The 25198-nt window shown below is 49.3% G+C and overlaps 6 non-coding genes and 1 pseudogene across 6 annotated transcripts; all 7 read left to right on the top strand.

The window, feature by feature from the left end:
* The first annotated feature begins 38 nt into the window (after positions 1-38).
* Positions 39-198, top strand: LOC130350066 (U2 spliceosomal RNA; annotated as a pseudogene).
* A 694-nt stretch (positions 199-892) lies between these two features.
* LOC130350062 (U2 spliceosomal RNA) lies at positions 893-1080 on the top strand. Its single transcript, XR_008887256.1, has one exon. It is a non-coding gene; the product is annotated as a U2 spliceosomal RNA (small nuclear RNA).
* A 7739-nt stretch (positions 1081-8819) lies between these two features.
* LOC130350100 (U2 spliceosomal RNA) lies at positions 8820-9010 on the top strand. The gene has a single exon (XR_008887287.1). It is a non-coding gene; the product is annotated as a U2 spliceosomal RNA (small nuclear RNA).
* A 2092-nt stretch (positions 9011-11102) lies between these two features.
* LOC130350109 (U2 spliceosomal RNA) lies at positions 11103-11293 on the top strand. Its single transcript, XR_008887295.1, has one exon. It is a non-coding gene; the product is annotated as a U2 spliceosomal RNA (small nuclear RNA).
* Positions 11294-19029: 7736 nt separating this feature from the next.
* On the top strand, positions 19030-19220 carry LOC130350099 (U2 spliceosomal RNA). The gene has a single exon (XR_008887286.1). It is a non-coding gene; the product is annotated as a U2 spliceosomal RNA (small nuclear RNA).
* Positions 19221-21311: 2091 nt separating this feature from the next.
* Positions 21312-21502, top strand: LOC130350098 (U2 spliceosomal RNA). Its single transcript, XR_008887285.1, has one exon. It is a non-coding gene; the product is annotated as a U2 spliceosomal RNA (small nuclear RNA).
* A 2077-nt stretch (positions 21503-23579) lies between these two features.
* LOC130350097 (U2 spliceosomal RNA) lies at positions 23580-23770 on the top strand. Its single transcript, XR_008887284.1, has one exon. It is a non-coding gene; the product is annotated as a U2 spliceosomal RNA (small nuclear RNA).
* Positions 23771-25198: the final 1428 nt, after the last annotated feature.

The following is a 25198-nucleotide window of genomic DNA, read 5'->3' as shown; positions in this document are numbered from 1 at the left end:
ATGAAGGGCACCTTGTTGGGCCCGCCCCTTTCACGGTTATCGCTTCTCGGCCTTTTGGCTAAGATCAAGTGTAGTATCTGTTCTTATCAGTTTTCATGCTGGTGGGGATGGGTGCTGCATGGAGGATGCAGGTGTACCAGGGCTTTCCGGGGCTGGTTCTGAGGAATCAGCTCGACGGCTGCCCCGATGTGACCTGTTCCCTCCGGGTCTCGCCATGAGGCTGAGAGGGTCTAGAGCCGAGGTACTTTTGTGCCTCGGGGAGTGGTGACCCCGAGGTGCCGAAACTCACTGGGAGAATAGACTCACCGAGTTGACGCACGGGCACCATAATCTCTTCACCTTGTGGCACTCACCTCTTGATTCCCGGCCTTCTGGCTAGGATCAGAGAAATTTTTATAGATCCGGCCGAATGTCCGGGCAGTATATCTGCACACATTCACTTATTTATTTCTTTTTTGTCTCACTGTGTCACTTTTTGCGTGTTGTGTGTTCACAGGATTTGTCAGGATGCGGTAGCCCTTCTGGGTGTCCCTCCTGGCGGTCTAGGGGAGGTGTGTGTGGCCATTAGGTTCCACACCTCCCTGCAAACACCCCGGGTACTCCTGCTTTGGCAGGGTACCTACCGTAATCGGCTCTGCGGGCAGATACCTTGGCTGACGCCAAGGGGGATGCCGGGAGCATTTGTGGTCCCCTAGTAGCTTCGGCGAAAAGGGACATCGAACCTGGAACCTCGCAGGTACCTTTTGGTCCGGAGGCGAAGGGTAAGGTTTGTTGGGGGGCCTCTCTCCTATCGGAGAAGGGCTTGCGATAGACCGCATCCTTTGTGCACGTTTTTTTTTGTGTAACACGTTTGCACTTTTTCTTGCACTTTGGGTGAATCGAAAGCACGTTCCTCGGCTTTAGATAAAAAAAAAAAAAAAAAAAAAATCTGTTCTTATCAGTTTAATATCTGATACGTCCCCTATCTGGGGACCATATATTAAATGGATTTTTGAGAACGGGGGCCGATTTCGAAGCTTGCTTCCGTCGCCCTATGCATTGACCCGATATGGCAGTATCTTCGGGTACAGTGCACCACCCCCTTACAGGGTTAAAAAGAAAGATTCCTACTTTCATTGCTACCTGCTTGCTGGCTAGCCAGCTAGCCAGCCCTGTGGGCCTTGCTGCTGCTGCAGCCAAAAAACAAAAGGTGGTGCTGCTGCTGCTTCTGCTGCTTCTGCTTCTGCTTGTGTCTGGCCGCTGTTGGAGTGTCCAGGCACAGGACTTCTGCTGCTGCTGACTAAATGGCCTCCTTAATTGGATCATTTGAGTAGCCAGCACACCTGTGCAGGTAGGGCATGACATGATAGGCAGCTGCCTTGATAGCGGGTGGGTGCTGAATGTTCCTAATTGACAAAATAAGATTAATGCTTATGAAGAAATATAAAATCTCATCCCTTCCCCAATATCGCGCCACACCCCTACCCCTTAATTCCCTGGTTGAACTTGATGGACATATGTCTTTTTTCGACCGTACTAACTATGTAACTATGTAACATAACATGGGGGGGGGGGGGGGGGGTCTCCTGGCTGTTCACACAGGTGTGTCATTGCTGTACATTGACCATGCATTGCTTCTGTGGTATTGCAAAGGCAAAGACAAATGCTTCCAGCCATCCATTGCACTAATGGATTGGTCATCAGCTGGCTGTCTATGTCCCGCATCAATATAGACCAAAGTACAGAGGGTTAGGCTATGCTATTGTGCACCTACCTGATGCATCAGAAGGTGCGAGGCCCTTGCTAAATTCTGTGCACAGACTTTGAGATCTATACTTTAGACTGTATCTAAACCTGCTCCAACATGGACTGACATTCTGGCCTACTTTCAGCCGATGCGACTTGTCTGTCGCTGAACAGTCGCTTTTTATGTATTCAGCACCTATGTATAATGTTGTAAAAATGCTCTAGAAGCTAAAGTCGCAGAAATGTCACACATATTTGGCCTGCAACTTTCTGTGCGACAAATTCAGACAGGAAAAATCAGTATAAATCCTTAGAAAATTATCCCCCAGTGTCTCCATCTGCTGGCGGTATTGAATAAGCATTGCTGCACTGATGGGGTATGCATTAGACGAAAAAAAAGAAGAAAAAGAAGAATAATACGCCCAGAAAAGAGGCGAAAAGGAGAAAAACGTAAAAAAACGTGAAAAAAAAGTAAGAGGAAGAGAAGGGAAAAAAAGGTGGAAATGGGTTTAAAAGTGATTTCGGCGGAGAAATATATATATATATATATATATATATATATATATATATATATATATATACGCGCACACACACACTGTTACGCCGAGCGCTCCGGGTCCCCGCTCCTCCCCGGAGCGCTCGCTACACTCTTCTCACTGCAGCGCTCCGGTCAGTTCCACTGACCCGGGGCGCTGCGATACCGCCTCCAGACGGGATGCGATTCGCGATGCGGGTAGCGCCCGCTCGCGATGCGCACCCCGGCTCCCGTACCTGACTCGCTCTCCGTCTGTCCTGTCCCGGCGCGCGCGGCCCCGCTCCCTAGGGCGCGCGCGCGCCGGGTCTTTGCGATTTAAAGGGCCACTGCGCCGCTGATTGGCGCAGTGGTTCCAATTAGTGTTATCACCTGTGCACTTCCCTATATCATCTCACTTCCCCTTCACTCCCTCGCCGGATCTTGTTGCCATCGTGCCAGTGAAAGCGTTTCCTAGTGTGTTCCTAGCCTGTGTTCCAGACCTCCTGCCGTTGCCCCTGACTACGATCCTTGCTGCCTGCCCCGACCTTCTGCTACGTCCGACCTTGCTTCTGTCTACTCCCTTGTACCGCGCCTATCTTCAGCAGCCAGAGAGGTAGAGCCGTTGCTAGTGGATACGACCTGGTCACTACCGCCGCAGCAAGACCATCCCGCTTTGCGGCGGGCTCTGGTGAAAACCAGTAGTGACTTAGAACCGATCCACTAGCACGGTCCACGCCAATCCCTCTCTGGCACAGAGGATCCACTACCTGCCAGCCGGCATCGTGACTGTAGATCCGGCCATGGATCCCGCTGAAGTTCCTCTGCCAGTTGTCGCTGACCTCACCACGGTGGTCGCCCAGCAGTCACAACAGATAGCGCAACAAGGCCAACAGCTGTCTCAACTGACTGTTATGCTACAACAGTTACTACCACAGCTCCAGCAATCATCTCCTCCGCCAGCTCCTGCACCTCCTCCGCAGCGAGTGGCCACTTCTGGACTACGACTATCCTTGCCGGATAAATTTGATGGGGACTCTAAGTTTTGCCGTGGCTTTCTTTCCCAATGTTCATTGCACTTGGAGATGATGTCGGACCAGTTCCCCACTGAAAGGTCTAAGGTGGCTTTCGTAGTCAGCCTTCTGTCTGGAAAAGCCCTGTCTTGGGCCACACCGCTCTGGGACCGCAATGACCCCGTCACTGCCTCTGTACACTCCTTCTTCTCGGAAATTCGAAGTGTCTTTGAGGAACCTGCCCGAGCCTCTTCTGCTGAGACTGCCCTGTTGAACCTGGTCCAGGGTAATTCTTCCGTTGGCGAGTATGCCGTACAATTCCGTACTCTTGCTTCAGAATTATCCTGGAATAATGAGGCACTCTGCGCGACCTTTAAAAAAGGCCTATCCAGCAACATTAAAGATGTTCTGGCCGCACGAGAAATCCCTGCTAATCTACATGAACTCATTCACCTAGCCACTCGCATTGACATGCGTTTTTCCGAAAGGCGTCAGGAGCTCCGCCAGGATATGGACTCTGTTCGCACGAGGCGTTTCTTCTCCCCGGCTCCTCTCTCCTCTGGTCCCCTGCAATCTGTTCCTGTGCCTCCCGCCGTGGAGGCTATGCAGGTCGACCGGTCTCGCCTGACACCTCAAGAGAGGACACGACGCCGCATGGAGAATCTCTGCCTGTACTGTGCTAGTACCGAACACTTCCTGAAGGATTGTCCTATCCGTCCTCCCCGCCTGGAAAGACGTACGCTGACTCCGCACAAAGGTGAGACAGTCCTTGATGTCTACTCTGCTTCTCCACGTCTTACTGTGCCTGTGCGGATGTCTGCCTCTGCCTTCTCCTTCTCTGCTGTGGCCTTCTTGGACTCCGGATCTGCAGGAAATTTTATTTTGGCCTCTCTCGTCAACAAGTTCAACATCCCGGTGACCAGTCTCGCCAGACCCCTCTACATCAATTGTGTAAACAATGAAAGATTGGACTGTACCATACGTTTCCGCACGGAGCCCCTTCTAATGTGCATCGGATCTCATCACGAGAGGATTGAACTTTTGGTCCTCCCCAATTGCACTTCTGAAATTCTCCTTGGACTTCCCTGGCTTCAACTCCATTCCCCAACCCTGGATTGGTCCACTGGGGAGATCAGGAGTTGGGGGCCCTCTTGTTCCAAGGACTGCCTAAAACCGGTTCCCAGTAACCCTTGCCGTGACTCTGTGGTTCCTCCTGTAACCGGTCTCCCTAAGGCCTATATGGACTTTGCGGACGTTTTTTGCAAAAAACAAGCTGAGACTCTACCTCCTCACAGGCCTTATGATTGTCCTATTGACCTCCTCCCGGGCACTACTCCACCCCGGGGCAGAATCTATCCTCTGTCCGTCCCAGAGACTCTTGCCATGTCTGAATACGTCCAGGAAAATTTAAAAAAGGGCTTTATCCGTAAATCCTCCTCTCCTGCCGGAGCCGGATTTTTCTTTGTGTCCAAAAAAGATGGCTCTCTACGTCCTTGCATTGACTACCGCGGTCTTAATAAAATCACGGTTAAGAACCGCTACCCCCTACCCCTCATCTCTGAACTCTTTGATCGCCTCCAAGGTGCCCACATTTTTACCAAACTGGACTTAAGAGGTGCTTATAATCTCATCCGCATCAGAGAGGGGGATGAATGGAAAACGGCATTTAACACCAGAGATGGACACTTTGAGTATCTGGTCATGCCCTTTGGCCTGTGCAACGCCCCTGCCGTCTTCCAAGACTTTGTTAATGAAATTTTTCGTGATCTCCTATACTCCTGTGTTGTTGTATATCTGGACGATATCCTGATTTTTTCTGCCAATCTAGAAGAACACCGCCAGCATGTCCGTATGGTTCTTCAGAGACTTCGTGACAATCAACTCTATGCCAAAATAGAGAAATGTCTGTTTGAATGCCAATCTCTTCCTTTCCTAGGATACTTGGTCTCTGCCCAGGGACTACAAATGGATCCAGACAAACTCTCTGCCGTCTTAGATTGGCCACGCCCCTCCGGACTCCGTGCCATCCAACGTTTTTTGGGGTTCGCCAATTATTACAGGCAATTTATTCCACATTTTTCTACCGTTGTGGCTCCTATTGTGGCTTTAACCAAAAAAAATGCCGATCCCAAGTCTTGGCCTCCTCAAGCGGAAGACGCCTTTAAATGGCTCAAGTCTGCCTTTTCTTCGGCTCCCGTGCTCTCCAGACCTGACCCATCTAAACCCTTTCTATTGGAGGTTGATGCCTCCTCAGTGGGAGCTGGAGCTGTCCTTCTACAAAAAAACTCTTCCGGGCATGCTGTTACTTGTGGTTTTTTTTCTAGGACCTTCTCTCCGGCGGAGAGGAACTACTCCATCGGGGATCGAGAGCTTCTAGCCATTAAATTAGCACTTGAGGAATGGAGGCATCTGCTGGAGGGATCAAGATTTCCAGTTATTATTTACACCGATCACAAGAACCTCTCCTACCTCCAGTCTGCCCAACGGCTGAATCCTCGTCAGGCCAGGTGGTCTCTGTTCTTTGCCCGATTTAATTTTGAAATTCACTTTCGGCCTGCCGATAAGAACATTAGGGCCGATGCTCTCTCTCGTTCCTCAGATGCTTCTGAAGTTGAACTCTCTCCTCAACACATCATTCCTCCTGACTGCCTGATTTCCACTTCTCCAGCCTCCATCAGGCAAACTCCTCCAGGAAAGACCTTTGTTTCTCCACGCCAACGCCTCGGAATCCTCAAATGGGGTCACTCCTCCCATCTCGCAGGTCATGCGGGCATCAAGAAATCTGTGCAACTCATCTCTCGCTTCTATTGGTGGCCGACTCTAGAGACTGATGTGGTGGACTTTGTGCGAGCCTGCACTATCTGTGCCCGGGATAAGACTCCTCGCCAGAAGCCCGCTGGTTTTCTTCATCCTCTGCCTGTCCCCGAACAGCCTTGGTCTCTGATTGGTATGGATTTTATTACTGACTTACCCCCATCCCATGGCAACACTGTTATTTGGGTGGTCGTTGATCGATTCTCCAAAATGGCACATTTCATCCCTCTTCCTGGTCTTCCTTCAGCGCCTCAGTTGGCTAAACAATTTTTTGTACACATTTTTCGTCTTCACGGGTTGCCTACGCAGATCGTCTCGGATAGAGGCGTCCAATTCGTGTCTAAATTCTGGAGGGCTCTCTGTAAACAACTCAAGATTAAATTAAATTTTTCTTCTGCATATCATCCTCAATCCAATGGACAAGTAGAAAGAATTAACCAGGTCTTGGGTGATTATTTACGACATTTTGTTTCCTCCCGCCAGGATGACTGGGCAGATCTTCTACCTTGGGCCGAATTCTCGTATAATTTCAGAGTCTCTGAATCTTCCTCCAAATCCCCATTTTTCGTGGTGTACGGCCGTCACCCTCTTCCTCCCCTCCCTACCCCCTTGCCCTCTGGTCTGCCCGCTGTGGATGAAATTTCTCGTGATCTTTCCATCATATGGAGAGAGACCCAAAATTCTCACTTACAGGCTTCTTCACGCATGAAGAAATTTGCGGATAAGAAAAGAAGAGCTCCTCCCATTTTTTCCCCTGGAGACAAGGTATGGCTCTCCGCTAAATATGTCCGCTTCCGTGTCCCTAGCTATAAGTTGGGACCACGCTATCTTGGTCCTTTCAAAATTTTGCGCCAGATTAATCCTGTCTCTTACAAACTTCTTCTTCCTCCTTCTCTTCGTATTCCTAATGCCTTTCACGTTTCTCTTCTTAAACCACTTATCATTAACCGTTTCTCTCCCAAATCTGTTCCTCCCACTCCTGTCTCCGGCTCCTCGGACATCTTCTCCGTCAAAGAGATTTTAGCATCTAAAAAGGTCAGAGGGAAAACCTTCTTTTTAGTGGATTGGGAGGGTTGTGGTCCCGAAGAGAGGTCCTGGGAACCTGAGGACAATATCCTGGACAAAAGTCTGGTCCTCAGGTTCTCAGGCCCCAAGAAGAGGGGGAGACCCAAGGGGGGGGGGGTACTGTTACGCCGAGCACTCCGGGTCCCCGCTCCTCCCCGGAGCGCTCGCTACACTCTTCTCACTGCAGCGCTCCGGTCAGTTCCACTGACCCGGGGCGCTGCGATACCGCCTCCAGCCGGGATGCGATTCGCGATGCGGGTAGCGCCCGCTCGCGATGCGCACCCCGGCTCCCGTACCTGACTCGCTCTCCGTCTGTCCTGTCCCGGCGCGCGCGGCCCCGCTCCCTAGGGCGCGCGCGCGCCGGGTCTTTGCGATTTAAAGGGCCACTGCGCCGCTGATTGGCGCAGTGGTTCCAATTAGTGTTATCACCTGTGCACTTCCCTATATCATCTCACTTCCCCTTCACTCCCTCGCCGGATCTTGTTGCCATCGTGCCAGTGAAAGCGTTTCCTAGTGTGTTCCTAGCCTGTGTTCCAGACCTCCTGCCGTTGCCCCTGACTACGATCCTTGCTGCCTGCCCCGACCTTCTGCTACGTCCGACCTTGCTTCTGTCTACTCCCTTGTACCGCGCCTATCTTCAGCAGCCAGAGAGGTAGAGCCGTTGCTAGTGGATACGACCTGGTCACTACCGCCGCAGCAAGACCATCCCGCTTTGCGGCGGGCTCTGGTGAAAACCAGTAGTGACTTAGAACCGATCCACTAGCACGGTCCACGCCAATCCCTCTCTGGCACAGAGGATCCACTACCTGCCAGCCGGCATCGTGACACACACATATATATAAACGTATTCTCCGTTGAGATATTGCAGCCGCTGCTGTGTCCAGGCCCAGGAGCCTTAGCACTGTGCTGTGATGTCACTCAATACCACTGACATCACTAGGTGTAAACAACATCTCTCCTTTGCTGTGTATGTGACTATGGAGCTGTTTGGTGATGTCGTCTATTATGGCCTTCATAGAAGCAACAGGAGATTGTTGCATCCATCTAGAACCCTCAGAACTACAGTGCTATGATGTCACTCACTTCCACAGGCCTTGCAGAGTGTAAACAACAACAACCCAGCTTTGTTGTGTATGTAACCATAGGGATTTGTGATGTCACCTAGAACCTTCACAGCAGCGACAGCTTTATGAGGAGCATCAGCACTGCTCTGCCTGAGCAGAACCATCACCGCCATAGGTTGTCAAATAACCCGGGTATACCCCCACACAGGTAAGTCCAATGGGGTGCAGGCATGTCCTCTATGCTTACAGCTTCCCGTGGGTGTTGGTTTGATACCGTTTGGGGACAGCCAAGGAGGCATCTGCAGGCAACAAAGGTAGGTGTGTGCTTGTGTGTGTGTTTCCTATGCAGATCCTAAGCCCAGTGTCACATGCAAGTAGGAGGAGTAAGAAGGGTTCCTGGCAAATCCGGGTTATGGATTGCATTTAAAAAGGCCCCGTGGGAGTGCAATGGGCCCCTGTCTTGCTGCTTAGCAATAATGGTATGGGTTTAGGTTCTGCTGTGTGTACTGGTGGTTGACTGCCCCCCAGCCCAGAGTGTGCATGGAAAATTGTCTGGCAGCCTCCCTGACAGCAAGCAGTGATAGTGCCCATGAAGGGCACCTTGTTGGGCCCGCCCCTTTCACGGTTATCGCTTCTCGGCCTTTTGGCTAAGATCAAGTGTAGTATCTGTTCTTATCAGTTTAATATCTGATACGTCCCCTATCTGGGGACCATATATTAAATGGATTTTTGAGAACGGGGGCCGATTTCGAAGCTTGCTTCCGTCGCCCTATGCATTGACCCGATATGGCAGTATCTTCGGGTACAGTGCACCACCCCCTTACAGGGTTAAAAAGAAAGATTCCTACTTTCATTGCTACCTGCTTGCTGGCTAGCCAGCTAGCCAGCCCTGTGGGCCTTGCTGCTGCTGCAGCCAAAAAACAAAAGGTGGTGCTGCTGCTGCTTCTGCTGCTTCTGCTTCTGCTTGTGTCTGGCCGCTGTTGGAGCGTCCAGGCACAGGACTTCTGCTGCTGCTGACTAAATGGCCTCCTTAATTGGATCATTTGAGTAGCCAGCACACCTGTGCAGGTAGGGCATGACATGATAGGCAGCTGCCTTGATAGCGGGTGGGTGCTGAATGTTCCTAATTGACAAAATAAGATTAATGCTTATGAAGAAATATAAAATCTCATCCCTTCCCCAATATCGCGCCACACCCCTACCCCTTAATTCCCTGGTTGAACTTGATGGACATATGTCTTTTTTCGACCGTACTAACTATGTAACTATGTAACATAACATGGGGGGGGGGGGGGGGTCTCCTGGCTGTTCACACAGGTGTGTCATTGCTGTACATTGACCATGCATTGCTTCTGTGGTATTGCAAAGGCAAAGACAAATGCTTCCAGCCATCCATTGCACTAATGGATTGGTCATCAGCTGGCTGTCTATGTCCCGCATCAATATAGACCAAAGTACAGAGGGTTAGGCTATGCTATTGTGCACCTACCTGATGCATCAGAAGGTGCGAGGCCCTTGCTAAATTCTGTGCACAGACTTTGAGATCTATACTTTAGACTGTATCTAAACCTGCTCCAACATGGACTGACATTCTGGCCTACTTTCAGCCGATGCGACTTGTCTGTCGCTGAACAGTCGCTTTTTATGTATTCAGCACCTATGTATAATGTTGTAAAAATGCTCTAGAAGCTAAAGTCGCAGAAATGTCACACATATTTGGCCTGCAACTTTCTGTGCGACAAATTCAGACAGGAAAAATCAGTATAAATCCTTAGAAAATTATCCCCCAGTGTCTCCATCTGCTGGCGGTATTGAATAAGCATTGCTGCACTGATGGGGTATGCATTAGACGAAAAAAAAGAAGAAAAAGAAGAATAATACGCCCAGAAAAGAGGCGAAAAGGAGAAAAACGTAAAAAAACGTGAAAAAAAAGTAAGAGGAAGAGAAGTGAAAAAAAGGTGGAAATGGGTTTAAAAGTGATTTCGGCGGAGAAATATATATATATATATATATATATATATATATATATATATATACGCGCACACACACACATATATATAAACGTATTCTCCGTTGAGATATTGCAGCCGCTGCTGTGTCCAGGCCCAGGAGCCTTAGCACTGTGCTGTGATGTCACTCAATACCACTGACATTACTAGGTGTAAACAACATCTCTCCTTTGCTGTGTATGTGACTATGGAGCTGTTTGGTGATGTCGTCTATTATGGCCTTCATAGAAGCAACAGGAGATTGTTGCATCCATCTAGAACCCTCAGAACTACAGTGCTATGATGTCACTCACTTCCACAGGCCTTGCAGAGTGTAAACAACAACAACCCAGCTTTGTTGTGTATGTAACCATAGGGATTTGTGATGTCACCTAGAACCTTCACAGCAGCGACAGCTTTATGAGGAGCATCAGCACTGCTCTGCCTGAGCAGAACCATCACCGCCATAGGTTGTCAAATAACCCGGGTATACCCCCACACAGGTAAGTCCAATGGGGTGCAGGCATGTCCTCTATGCTTACAGCTTCCCGTGGGTGTTGGTTTGATACCGTTTGGGGACAGCCAAGGAGGCATCTGCAGGCAACAAAGGTAGGTGTGTGCTTGTGTGTGTGTTTCCTATGCAGATCCTAAGCCCAGTGTCACATGCAAGTAGGAGGAGTAAGAAGGGTTCCTGGCAAATCCGGGTTATGGATTGCATTTAAAAAGGCCCCGTGGGAGTGCAATGGGCCCCTGTCTTGCTGCTTAGCAATAATGGTATGGGTTTAGGTTCTGCTGTGTGTACTGGTGGTTGACTGCCCCCCAGCCCAGAGTGTGCATGGAAAATTGTCTGGCAGCCTCCCTGACAGCAAGCAGTGATAGTGCCCATGAAGGGCACCTTGTTGGGCCCGCCCCTTTCACGGTTATCGCTTCTCGGCCTTTTGGCTAAGATCAAGTGTAGTATCTGTTCTTATCAGTTTAATATCTGATACGTCCCCTATCTGGGGACCATATATTAAATGGATTTTTGAGAACGGGGGCCGATTTCGAAGCTTGCTTCCGTCGCCCTATGCATTCACCCGATATGGCAGTATCTTCGGGTACAGTGCACCACCCCCTTACAGGGTTAAAAAGAAAGATTCCTACTTTCATTGCTACCTGCTTGCTGGCTAGCCAGCTAGCCAGCCCTGTGGGCCTTGCTGCTGCTGCAGCCAAAAAACAAAAGGTGGTGCTGCTGCTGCTTCTGCTGCTTCTGCTTCTGCTTGTGTCTGGCCGCTGTTGGAGCGTCCAGGCACAGGACTTCTGCTGCTGCTGACTAAATGGCCTCCTTAATTGGATCATTTGAGTAGCCAGCACACCTGTGCAGGTAGGGCATGACATGATAGGCAGCTGCCTTGATAGCGGGTGGGTGCTGAATGTTCCTAATTGACAAAATAAGATTAATGCTTATGAAGAAATATAAAATCTCATCCCTTCCCCAATATCGCGCCACACCCCTACCCCTTAATTCCCTGGTTGAACTTGATGGACATATGTCTTTTTTCGACCGTACTAACTATGTAACTATGTAACATAACATGGGGGGGGGGGGGGGGGGTCTCCTGGCTGTTCACACAGGTGTGTCATTGCTGTACATTGACCATGCATTGCTTCTGTGGTATTGCAAAGGCAAAGACAAATGCTTCCAGCCATCCATTGCACTAATGGATTGGTCATCAGCTGGCTGTCTATGTCCCGCATCAATATAGACCAAAGTACAGAGGGTTAGGCTATGCTATTGTGCACCTACCTGATGCATCAGAAGGTGCGAGGCCCTTGCTAAATTCTGTGCACAGACTTTGAGATCTATACTTTAGACTGTATCTAAACCTGCTCCAACATGGACTGACATTCTGGCCTACTTTCAGCCGATGCGACTTGTCTGTCGCTGAACAGTCGCTTTTTATGTATTCAGCACCTATGTATAATGTTGTAAAAATGCTCTAGAAGCTAAAGTCGCAGAAATGTCACACATATTTGGCCTGCAACTTTCTGTGCGACAAATTCAGACAGGAAAAATCAGTATAAATCCTTAGAAAATTATCCCCCAGTGTCTCCATCTGCTGGCGGTATTGAATAAGCATTGCTGCACTGATGGGGTATGCATTAGACGAAAAAAAAGAAGAAAAAGAAGAATAATACGCCCAGAAAAGAGGCGAAAAGGAGAAAAACGTAAAAAAACGTGAAAAAAAAGTAAGAGGAAGAGAAGGGAAAAAAAGGTGGAAATGGGTTTAAAAGTGATTTCGGCGGAGAAATATATATATATATATATATATATATATATATATATATATATATATACGCGCACACACACACTGTTACGCCGAGCGCTCCGGGTCCCCGCTCCTCCCCGGAGCGCTCGCTACACTCTTCTCACTGCAGCGCTCCGGTCAGTTCCACTGACCCGGGGCGCTGCGATACCGCCTCCAGCCGGGATGCGATTCGCGATGCGGGTAGCGCCCGCTCGCGATGCGCACCCCGGCTCCCGTACCTGACTCGCTCTCCGTCTGTCCTGTCCCGGCGCGCGCGGCCCCGCTCCCTAGGGCGCGCGCGCGCCGGGTCTTTGCGATTTAAAGGGCCACTGCGCCGCTGATTGGCGCAGTGGTTCCAATTAGTGTTATCACCTGTGCACTTCCCTATATCATCTCACTTCCCCTTCACTCCCTCGCCGGATCTTGTTGCCATCGTGCCAGTGAAAGCGTTTCCTAGTGTGTTCCTAGCCTGTGTTCCAGACCTCCTGCCGTTGCCCCTGACTACGATCCTTGCTGCCTGCCCCGACCTTCTGCTACGTCCGACCTTGCTTCTGTCTACTCCCTTGTACCGCGCCTATCTTCAGCAGCCAGAGAGGTAGAGCCGTTGCTAGTGGATACGACCTGGTCACTACCGCCGCAGCAAGACCATCCCGCTTTGCGGCGGGCTCTGGTGAAAACCAGTAGTGACTTAGAACCGATCCACTAGCACGGTCCACGCCAATCCCTCTCTGGCACAGAGGATCCACTACCTGCCAGCCGGCATCGTGACTGTAGATCCGGCCATGGATCCCGCTGAAGTTCCTCTGCCAGTTGTCGCTGACCTCACCACGGTGGTCGCCCAGCAGTCACAACAGATAGCGCAACAAGGCCAACAGCTGTCTCAACTGACTGTTATGCTACAACAGTTACTACCACAGCTCCAGCAATCATCTCCTCCGCCAGCTCCTGCACCTCCTCCGCAGCGAGTGGCCACTTCTGGACTACGACTATCCTTGCCGGATAAATTTGATGGGGACTCTAAGTTTTGCCGTGGCTTTCTTTCCCAATGTTCATTGCACTTGGAGATGATGTCGGACCAGTTCCCCACTGAAAGGTCTAAGGTGGCTTTCGTAGTCAGCCTTCTGTCTGGAAAAGCCCTGTCTTGGGCCACACCGCTCTGGGACCGCAATGACCCCGTCACTGCCTCTGTACACTCCTTCTTCTCGGAAATTCGAAGTGTCTTTGAGGAACCTGCCCGAGCCTCTTCTGCTGAGACTGCCCTGTTGAACCTGGTCCAGGGTAATTCTTCCGTTGGCGAGTATGCCGTACAATTCCGTACTCTTGCTTCAGAATTATCCTGGAATAATGAGGCACTCTGCGCGACCTTTAAAAAAGGCCTATCCAGCAACATTAAAGATGTTCTGGCCGCACGAGAAATCCCTGCTAATCTACATGAACTCATTCACCTAGCCACTCGCATTGACATGCGTTTTTCCGAAAGCCGTCAGGAGCTCCGCCAGGATATGGACTCTGTTCGCACGAGGCGTTTCTTCTCCCCGGCTCCTCTCTCCTCTGGTCCCCTGCAATCTGTTCCTGTGCCTCCCGCCGTGGAGGCTATGCAGGTCGACCGGTCTCGCCTGACACCTCAAGAGAGGACACGACGCCGCATGGAGAATCTCTGCCTGTACTGTGCTAGTACCGAACACTTCCTGAAGGATTGTCCTATCCGTCCTCCCCGCCTGGAAAGACGTACGCTGACTCCGCACAAAGGTGAGACAGTCCTTGATGTCTACTCTGCTTCTCCACGTCTTACTGTGCCTGTGCGGATGTCTGCCTCTGCCTTCTCCTTCTCTGCTGTGGCCTTCTTGGACTCCGGATCTGCAGGAAATTTTATTTTGGCCTCTCTCGTCAACAAGTTCAACATCCCGGTGACCAGTCTCGCCAGACCCCTCTACATCAATTGTGTAAACAATGAAAGATTGGACTGTACCATACGTTTCCGCACGGAGCCCCTTCTAATGTGCATCGGATCTCATCACGAGAGGATTGAACTTTTGGTCCTCCCCAATTGCACTTCTGAAATTCTCCTTGGACTTCCCTGGCTTCAACTCCATTCCCCAACCCTGGATTGGTCCACTGGGGAGATCAGGAGTTGGGGGCCCTCTTGTTCCAAGGACTGCCTAAAACCGGTTCCCAGTAACCCTTGCCGTGACTCTGTGGTTCCTCCTGTAACCGGTCTCCCTAAGGCCTATATGGACTTTGCGGACGTTTTTTGCAAAAAACAAGCTGAGACTCTACCTCCTCACAGGCCTTATGATTGTCCTATTGACCTCCTCCCGGGCACTACTCCACCCCGGGGCAGAATCTATCCTCTGTCCGTCCCAGAGACTCTTGCCATGTCTGAATACGTCCAGGAAAATTTAAAAAAGGGCTTTATCCGTAAATCCTCCTCTCCTGCCGGAGCCGGATTTTTCTTTGTGTCCAAAAAAGATGGCTCTCTACGTCCTTGCATTGACTACCGCGGTCTTAATAAAATCACGGTTAAGAACCGCTACCCCCTACCCCTCATCTCTGAACTCTTTGATCGCCTCCAAGGTGCCCACATTTTTACCAAACTGGACTTAAGAGGTGCTTATAATCTCATCCGCATCAGAGAGGGGGATGAATGGAAAACGGCATTTAACACCAGAGATGGACACTTTGAGTATCTGGTCATGCCCTTTGGCCTGTGCAACGCCCCTGCCGTCTTCCAAGACTTTGTTAATGAAATTTTTCGTGATCTCCTATACTCCTGTGTTGTTGTATATCTGGACGATATCCTGATTTTTTCTGCCAATCTAGAAGAACACCGCCAGCATGTCCGTATGGTTCTTCAGAGACTTCGTGACAATCAACTCTATGCCAAAATAGAGAAATGTCTGTTTGAATGCCAATCTCTTCCTTTCCTAGGATACTTGGTCTCTGCCCAGGGACTACAAATGGATCCAGACAAACTCTCTGCCGTCTTAGATTGGCCACGCCCCTCCGGACTCCGTGCCATCCAACGTTTTTTGGGGTTCGCCAATTATTACAGGCAATTTATTCCACATTTTTCTACCGTTGTGGCTCCTATTGTGGCTTTAACCAAAAAAAATGCCGATCCCAAGTCTTGGCCTCCTCAAGCGGAAGACGCCTTTAAATGGCTCAAGTCTGCCTTTTCTTCGGCTCCCGTGCTCTCCAGACCTGACCCATCTAAACCCTTTCTATTGGAGGTTGATGCCTCCTCAGTGGGAGCTGGAGCTGTCCTTCTACAAAAAAACTCTTCCGGGCATGCTGTTACTTGTGGTTTTTTTTCTAGGACCTTCTCTCCGGCGGAGAGGAACTACTCCATCGGGGATCGAGAGCTTCTAGCCATTAAATTAGCACTTGAGGAATGGAGGCATCTGCTGGAGGGATCAAGATTTCCAGTTATTATTTACACCGATCACAAGAACCTCTCCTACCTCCAGTCTGCCCAACGGCTGAATCCTCGTCAGGCCAGGTGGTCTCTGTTCTTTGCCCGATTTAATTTTGAAATTCACTTTCGGCCTGCCGATAAGAACATTAGGGCCGATGCTCTCTCTCGTTCCTCAGATGCTTCTGAAGTTGAACTCTCTCCTCAACACATCATTCCTCCTGACTGCCTGATTTCCACTTCTCCAGCCTCCATCAGGCAAACTCCTCCAGGAAAGACCTTTGTTTCTCCACGCCAACGCCTCGGAATCCTCAAATGGGGTCACTCCTCCCATCTCGCAGGTCATGCGGGCATCAAGAAATCTGTGCAACTCATCTCTCGCTTCTATTGGTGGCCGACTCTAGAGACTGATGTGGTGGACTTTGTGCGAGCCTGCACTATCTGTGCCCGGGATAAGACTCCTCGCCAGAAGCCCGCTGGTTTTCTTCATCCTCTGCCTGTCCCCGAACAGCCTTGGTCTCTGATTGGTATGGATTTTATTACTGACTTACCCCCATCCCATGGCAACACTGTTATTTGGGTGGTCGTTGATCGATTCTCCAAAATGGCACATTTCATCCCTCTTCCTGGTCTTCCTTCAGCGCCTCAGTTGGCTAAACAATTTTTTGTACACATTTTTCGTCTTCACGGGTTGCCTACGCAGATCGTCTCGGATAGAGGCGTCCAATTCGTGTCTAAATTCTGGAGGGCTCTCTGTAAACAACTCAAGATTAAATAAAATTTTTCTTCTGCATATCATCCTCAATCCAATGGACAAGTAGAAAGAATTAACCAGGTCTTGGGTGATTATTTACGACATTTTGTTTCCTCCCGCCAGGATGACTGGGCAGATCTTCTACCTTGGGCCGAATTCTCGTATAATTTCAGAGTCTCTGAATCTTCCTCCAAATCCCCATTTTTCGTGGTGTACGGCCGTCACCCTCTTCCTCCCCTCCCTACCCCCTTGCCCTCTGGTCTGCCCGCTGTGGATGAAATTTCTCGTGATCTTTCCATCATATGGAGAGAGACCCAAAATTCTCTCTTACAGGCTTCTTCACGCATGAAGAAATTTGCGGATAAGAAAAGAAGAGCTCCTCCCATTTTTTCCCCTGGAGACAAGGTATGGCTCTCCGCTAAATATGTCCGCTTCCGTGTCCCTAGCTATAAGTTGGGACCACGCTATCTTGGTCCTTTCAAAATTTTGCGCCAGATTAATCCTGTCTCTTACAAACTTCTTCTTCCTCCTTCTCTTCGTATTCCTAATGCCTTTCACGTTTCTCTTCTTAAACCACTTATCATTAACCGTTTCTCTCCCAAATCTGTTCCTCCCACTCCTGTCTCCGGCTCCTCGGACATCTTCTCCGTCAAAGAGATTTTAGCATCTAAAAAGGTCAGAGGGAAAACCTTCTTTTTAGTGGATTGGGAGGGTTGTGGTCCCGAAGAGAGGTCCTGGGAACCTGAGGACAATATCCTGGACAAAAGTCTGGTCCTCAGGTTCTCAGGCCCCAAGAAGAGGGGGAGACCCAAGGGGGGGGGGTACTGTTACGCCGAGCACTCCGGGTCCCCGCTCCTCCCCGGAGCGCTCGCTACACTCTTCTCACTGCAGCGCTCCGGTCAGTTCCACTGACCCGGGGCGCTGCGATACCGCCTCCAGCCGGGATGCGATTCGCGATGCGGGTAGCGCCCGCTCGCGATGCGCACCCCGGCTCCCGTACCTGACTCGCTCTCCGTCTGTCCTGTCCCGGCGCGCGCGGCCCCGCTCCCTAGGGCGCGCGTGCGCCGGGTCTTTGCGATTTAAAGGGCCACTGCGCCGCTGATTGGCGCAGTGGTTCCAATTAGTGTTATCACCTGTGCACTTCCCTATATCATCTCACTTCCCCTTCACTCCCTCGCCGGATCTTGTTGCCATCGTGCCAGTGAAAGCGTTTCCTAGTGTGTTCCTAGCCTGTGTTCCAGACCTCCTGCCGTTGCCCCTGACTACGATCCTTGCTGCCTGCCCCGACCTTCTGCTACGTCCGACCTTGCTTCTGTCTACTCCCTTGTACCGCGCCTATCTTCAGCAGCCAGAGAGGTAGAGCCGTTGCTAGTGGATACGACCTGGTCACTACCGCCGCAGCAAGACCATCCCGCTTTGCGGCGGGCTCTGGTGAAAACCAGTAGTGACTTAGAACCGATCCACTAGCACGGTCCACGCCAATCCCTCTCTGGCACAGAGGATCCACTACCTGCCAGCCGGCATCGTGACACACACATATATATAAACGTATTCTCCGTTGAGATATTGCAGCCGCTGCTGTGTCCAGGCCCAGGAGCCTTAGCACTGTGCTGTGATGTCACTCAATACCACTGACATCACTAGGTGTAAACAACATCTCTCCTTTGCTGTGTATGTGACTATGGAGCTGTTTGGTGATGTCGTCTATTATGGCCTTCATAGAAGCAACAGGAGATTGTTGCATCCATCTAGAACCCTCAGAACTACAGTGCTATGATGTCACTCACTTCCACAGGCCTTGCAGAGTGTAAACAACAACAACCCAGCTTTGTTGTGTATGTAACCATAGGGATTTGTGATGTCACCTAGAACCTTCACAGCAGCGACAGCTTTATGAGGAGCATCAGCACTGCTCTGCCTGAGCAGAACCATCACCGCCATAGGTTGTCAAATAACCCGGGTATACCCCCACACAGGTAAGTCCAATGGGGTGCAGGCATGTCCTCTATGCTTACAGCTTCCCGTGGGTGTTGGTTTGATACCGTTTGGGGACAGCCAAGGAGGCATCTGCAGGCAACAAAGGTAGGTGTGTGCTTGTGTGTGTGTTTCCTATGCAGATCCTAAGCCCAGTGTCACATGCAAGTAGGAGGAGTAAGAAGGGTTCCTGGCAAATCCGGGTTATGGATTGCATTTAAAAAGGCCCCGTGGGAGTGCAATGGGCCCCTGTCTTGCTGCTTAGCAATAATGGTATGGGTTTAGGTTCTGCTGTGTGTACTGGTGGTTGACTGCCCCCCAGCCCAGAGTGTGCATGGAAAATTGTCTGGCAGCCTCCCTGACAGCAAGCAGTGATAGTGCCCATGAAGGGCACCTTGTTGGGCCCGCCCCTTTCACGGTTATCGCTTCTCGGCCTTTTGGCTAAGATCAAGTGTAGTATCTGTTCTTATCAGTTTAATATCTGATACGTCCCCTATCTGGGGACCATATATTAAATGGATTTTTGAGAACGGGGGCCGATTTCGAAGCTTGCTTCCGTCGCCCTATGCATTGACCCGATATGGCAGTATCTTCGGGTACAGTGCACCACCCCCTTACAGGGTTAAAAAGAAAGATTCCTACTTTCATTGCTACCTGCTTGCTGGCTAGCCAGCTAGCCAGCCCTGTGGGCCTTGCTGCTGCTGCAGCCAAAAAACAAAAGGTGGTGCTGCTGCTGCTTCTGCTGCTTCTGCTTCTGCTTGTGTCTGGCCGCTGTTGGAGCGTCCAGGCACAGGACTTCTGCTGCTGACTAAATGGCCTCCTTAATTGGATCATTTGAGTAGCCAGCACACCTGTGCAGGTAGGGCATGACATGATAGGCAGCTGCCTTGATAGCGGGTGGGTGCTGAATGTTCCTAATTGACAAAATAAGATTAATGCTTATGAAGAAATATAAAATCTCATCCCTTCCCCAATATCGCGCCACACCCCTACCCCTTAATTCCCTGGTTGAACTTGATGGACATATGTCTTTTTTCGACCGTACTAACTATGTAACTATGTAACATAACATGGGGGGGGGGGGGGGTCTCCTGGCTGTTCACACAGGTGTGTCATTGCTGTACATTGACCATGCATTGCTTCTGTGGTATTGCAAAGGCAAAGACAAATGCTTCCAGCCATCCATTGCACTAATGGATTGGTCATCAGCTGGCTGTCTATGTCCCGCATCAATATAGACCAAAGTACAGAGGGTTAGGCTATGCTATTGTGCACCTACCTGATGCATCAGAAGGTGCGAGGCCCTTGCTAAATTCTGTGCACAGACTTTGAGATCTATACTTTAGACTGTATCTAAACCTGCTCCAACATGGACTGACATTCTGGCCTACTTTCAGCCGATGCGACTTGTCTGTCGCTGAACAGTCGCTTTTTATGTATTCAGCACCTATGTATAATGTTGTAAAAATGCTCTAGAAGCTAAAGTCGCAGAAATGTCACACATATTTGGCCTGCAACTTTCTGTGTGACAAATTCAGACAGGAAAAATCAGTATAAATCCTTAGAAAATTATCCCCCAGTGTCTCCATCTGCTGGCGGTATTGAATAAGCATTGCTGCACTGATGGGGTATGCATTAGACGAAAAAAAAGAAGAAAAAGAAGAATAATACGCCCAGAAAAGAGGCGAAAAGGAGAAAAACGTAAAAAAACGTGAAAAAAAAGTAAGAGGAAGAGAAGGGAAAAAAAGGTGGAAATGGGTTTAAAAGTGATTTCGGCGGAGAAATATATATATATATATATATATATATATATATATATATATATATATACGCGCACACACACACATATATATAAACGTATTCTCCGTTGAGATATTGCAGCCGCTGCTGTGTCCAGGCCCAGGAGCCTTAGCACTGTGCTGTGATGTCACTCAATACCACTGACATCACTAGGTGTAAACAACATCTCTCCTTTGCTGTGTATGTGACTATGGAGCTGTTTGGTGATGTCGTCTATTATGGCCTTCATAGAAGCAACAGGAGATTGTTGCATCCATCTAGAACCCTCAGAACTACAGTGCTATGATGTCACTCACTTCCACAGGCCTTGCAGAGTGTAAACAACAACAACCCAGCTTTGTTGTGTATGTAACCATAGGGATTTGTGATGTCACCTAGAACCTTCACAGCAGCGACAGCTTTATGAGGAGCATCAGCACTGCTCTGCCTGAGCAGAACCATCACCGCCATAGGTTGTCAAATAACCCGGGTTTAACCCACACAGGTAAGTCCAATGGGGTGCAGGCATGTCCTCTATGCTTACAGCTTCCCGTGGGTGTTGGTTTGATACCGTTTGGGGACAGCCAAGGAGGCATCTGCAGGCAACAAAGGTAGGTGTGTGCTTGTGTGTGTGTTTCCTATGCAGATCCTAAGCCCAGTGTCACATGCAAGTAGGAGGAGTAAGAAGGGTTCCTGGCAAATCCGGGTTATGGATTGCATTTAAAAAGGCCCCGTGGGAGTGCAATGGGCCCCTGTCTTGCTGCTTAGCAATAATGGTATGGGTTTAGGTTCTGCTGTGTGTACTGGTGGTTGACTGCCCCCCAGCCCAGAGTGTGCATGGAAAATTGTCTGGCAGCCTCCCTGACAGCAAGCAGTGATAGTGCCCATGAAGGGCACCTTGTTGGGCCCGCCCCTTTCACGGTTATCGCTTCTCGGCCTTTTGGCTAAGATCAAGTGTAGTATCTGTTCTTATCAGTTTAATATCTGATACGTCCCCTATCTGGGGACCATATATTAAATGGATTTTTGAGAACGGGGGCCGATTTCGAAGCTTGCTTCCGTCGCCCTATGCATTGACCCGATATGGCAGTATCTTCGGGTACAGTGCACCACCCCCTTACAGGGTTAAAAAGAAAGATTCCTACTTTCATTGCTACCTGCTTGCTGGCTAGCCAGCTAGCCAGCCCTGTGGGCCTTGCTGCTGCTGCAGCCAAAAAACAAAAGGTGGTGCTGCTGCTGCTTCTGCTTCTGCTTGTGTCTGGCCGCTGTTGGAGCGTCCAGGCACAGGACTTCTGCTGCTGCTGACTAAATGGCCTCCTTAATTGGATCATTTGAGTAGCCAGCACACCTGTGCAGGTAGGGCATGACATGATAGGCAGCTGCCTTGATAGCGGGTGGGTGCTGAATGTTCCTAATTGACAAAATAAGATTAATGCTTATGAAGAAATATAAAATCTCATCCCTTCCCCAATATCGCGCCACACCCCTACCCCTTAATTCCCTGGTTGAACTTGATGGACATATGTCTTTTTTCGACCGTACTAACTATGTAACTATGTAACATAACATGGGGGGGGGGGGGGGGGGGTCTCCTGGCTGTTCACACAGGTGTGTCATTGCTGTACATTGACCATGCATTGCTTCTGTGGTATTGCAAAGGCAAAGACAAATGCTTCCAGCCATCCATTGCACTAATGGATTGGTCATCAGCTGGCTGTCTATGTCCCGCATCAATATAGACCAAAGTACAGAGGGTTAGGCTATGCTATTGTGCACCTACCTGATGCATCAGAAGGTGCGAGGCCCTTGCTAAATTCTGTGCACAGACTTTGAGATCTATACTTTAGACTGTATCTAAACCTGCTCCAACATGGACTGACATTCTGGCCTACTTTCAGCCGATGCGACTTGTCTGTCGCTGAACAGTCGCTTTTTATGTATTCAGCACCTATGTATAATGTTGTAAAAATGCTCTAGAAGCTAAAGTCGCAGAAATGTCACACATATTTGGCCTGCAACTTTCTGTGCGACAAATTCAGACAGGAAAAATCAGTATAAATCCTTAGAAAATTATCCCCCAGTGTCTCCATCTGCTGGCGGTATTGAATAAGCATTGCTGCACTGATGGGGTATGCATTAGACGAAAAAAAAGAAGAAAAAGAAGAATAATACGCCCAGAAAAGAGGCGAAAAGGAGAAAAACGTAAAAAAACGTGAAAAAAAAGTAAGAGGAAGAGAAGGGAAAAAAAGGTGGAAATGGGTTTAAAAGTGATTTCGGCGGAGAAATATATATATATATATATATATATATATATATATACGCGCACACACACACATATATATAAACGTATTCTCCGTTGAGATATTGCAGCCGCTGCTGTGTCCAGGCCCAGGAGCCTTAGCACTGTGCTGTGATGTCACTCAATACCACTGACATCACTAGGTGTAAACAACATCTCTCCTTTGCTGTGTATGTGACTATGGAGCTGTTTGGTGATGTCGTCTATTATGGCCTTCATAGAAGCAACAGGAGATTGTTGCATCCATCTAGAACCCTCAGAACTACAGTGCTATGATGTCACTCACTTCCACAGGCCTTGCAGAGTGTAAACAACAACAACCCAGCTTTGTTGTGTATGTAACCATAGGGATTTGTGATGTCACCTAGAACCTTCACAGCAGCGACAGCTTTATGAGGAGCATCAGCACTGCTCTGCCTGAGCAGAACCATCACCGCCATAGGTTGTCAAATAACCCGGGTTTAACCCATACAGGTAAGTCCAATGGGGTGCAGGCATGTCCTCTATGCTTACAGCTTCCCGTGGGTGTTGGTTTGATACCGTTTGGGGACAGCCAAGGAGGCATCTGCAGGCAACAAAGGTAGGTGTGTGCTTGTGTGTGTGTTTCCTATGCAGATCCTAAGCCCAGTGTCACATGCAAGTAGGAGGAGTAAGAAGGGTTCCTGGCAAATCCGGGTTATGGATTGCATTTAAAAAGGCCCCGTGGGAGTGCAATGGGCCCCTGTCTTGCTGCTTAGCAATAATGGTATGGGTTTAGGTTCTGCTGTGTGTACTGGTGGTTGACTGCCCCCCAGCCCAGAGTGTGCATGGAAAATTGTCTGGCAGCCTCCCTGACAGCAAGCAGTGATAGTGCCCATGAAGGGCACCTTGTTGGGCCCGCCCCTTTCACGGTTATCGCTTCTCGGCCTTTTGGCTAAGATCAAGTGTAGTATCTGTTCTTATCAGTTTAATATCTGATACGTCCCCTATCTGGGGACCATATATTAAATGGATTTTTGAGAACGGGGGCCGATTTCGAAGCTTGCTTCCGTCGCCCTATGCATTGACCCGATATGGCAGTATCTTCGGGTACAGTGCACCACCCCCTTACAGGGTTAAAAAGAAAGATTCCTACTTTCATTGCTACCTGCTTGCTGGCTAGCCAGCTAGCCAGCCCTGTGGGCCTTGCTGCTGCTGCAGCCAAAAAACAAAAGGTGGTGCTGCTGCTGCTTCTGCTGCTTCTGCTTCTGCTTGTGTCTGGCCGCTGTTGGAGCATCCAGGCACAGGACTTCTGCTGCTGCTGACTAAATGGCCTCCTTAATTGGATCATTTGAGTAGCCAGCACACCTGTGCAGGTAGGGCATGACATGATAGGCAGCTGCCTTGATAGCGGGTGGGTGCTGAATGTTCCTAATTGACAAAATAAGATTAATGCTTATGAAGAAATATAAAATCTCATCCCTTCCCCAATATCGCGCCACACCCCTACCCCTTAATTCCCTGGTTGAACTTGATGGACATATGTCTTTTTTCGACCGTACTAACTATGTAACTATGTAACATAACATGGGGGGGGGGGGGGGGTCTCCTGGCTGTTCACACAGGTGTGTCATTGCTGTACATTGACCATGCATTGCTTCTGTGGTATTGCAAAGGCAAAGACAAATGCTTCCAGCCATCCATTGCACTAATGGATTGGTCATCAGCTGGCTGTCTATGTCCCGCATCAATATAGACCAAAGTACAGAGGGTTAGGCTATGCTATTGTGCACCTACCTGATGCATCAGAAGGTGCGAGGCCCTTGCTAAATTCTGAGCACAGACTTTGAGATCTATACTTTAGACTGTATCTAAACCTGCTCCAACATGGACTGACATTCTGGCCTACTTTCAGCCGATGCGACTTGTCTGTCGCTGAACAGTCGCTTTTTATGTATTCAGCACCTATGTATAATGTTGTAAAAATGCTCTAGAAGCTAAAGTCGCAGAAATGTCACACATATTTGGCCTGCAACTTTCTGTGCGACAAATTCAGACAGGAAAAATCAGTATAAATCCTTAGAAAATTATCCCCCAGTGTCTCCATCTGCTGGCGGTATTGAATAAGCATTGCTGCACTGATGGGGTATGCATTAGACGAAAAAAAAGAAGAAAAAGAAGAAGAATACGCCCAGAAAAGAGGCGAAAAGGAGAAAAACGTAAAAAAACGTGAAAAAAAAGTAAGAGGAAGAGAAGGGAAAAAAAGGTGGAAATGGGTTTAAAAGTGATTTCGGCGGAGAAATATATATATATATATATATATATATATATATATATATATACGCGCACACACACACATATATATAAACGTATTCTCCGTTGAGATATTGCAGCCGCTGCTGTGTCCAGGCCCAGGAGCCTTAGCACTGTGCTGTGATGTCACTCAATACCACTGACATCACTAGGTGTAAACAACATCTCTCCTTTGCTGTGTATGTGACTATGGAGCTGTTTGGTGATGTCGTCTATTATGGCCTTCATAGAAGCAACAGGA

This window comes from Hyla sarda, unplaced genomic scaffold (genome assembly GCF_029499605.1).
Source record: "Hyla sarda isolate aHylSar1 unplaced genomic scaffold, aHylSar1.hap1 scaffold_933, whole genome shotgun sequence".
NCBI classification, from domain to species: Eukaryota; Metazoa; Chordata; class Amphibia; order Anura; family Hylidae; genus Hyla; species Hyla sarda.
Note: the sequence above shows the minus strand (reverse complement) of the source record. Positions and strands in the feature narration are given on the sequence as shown.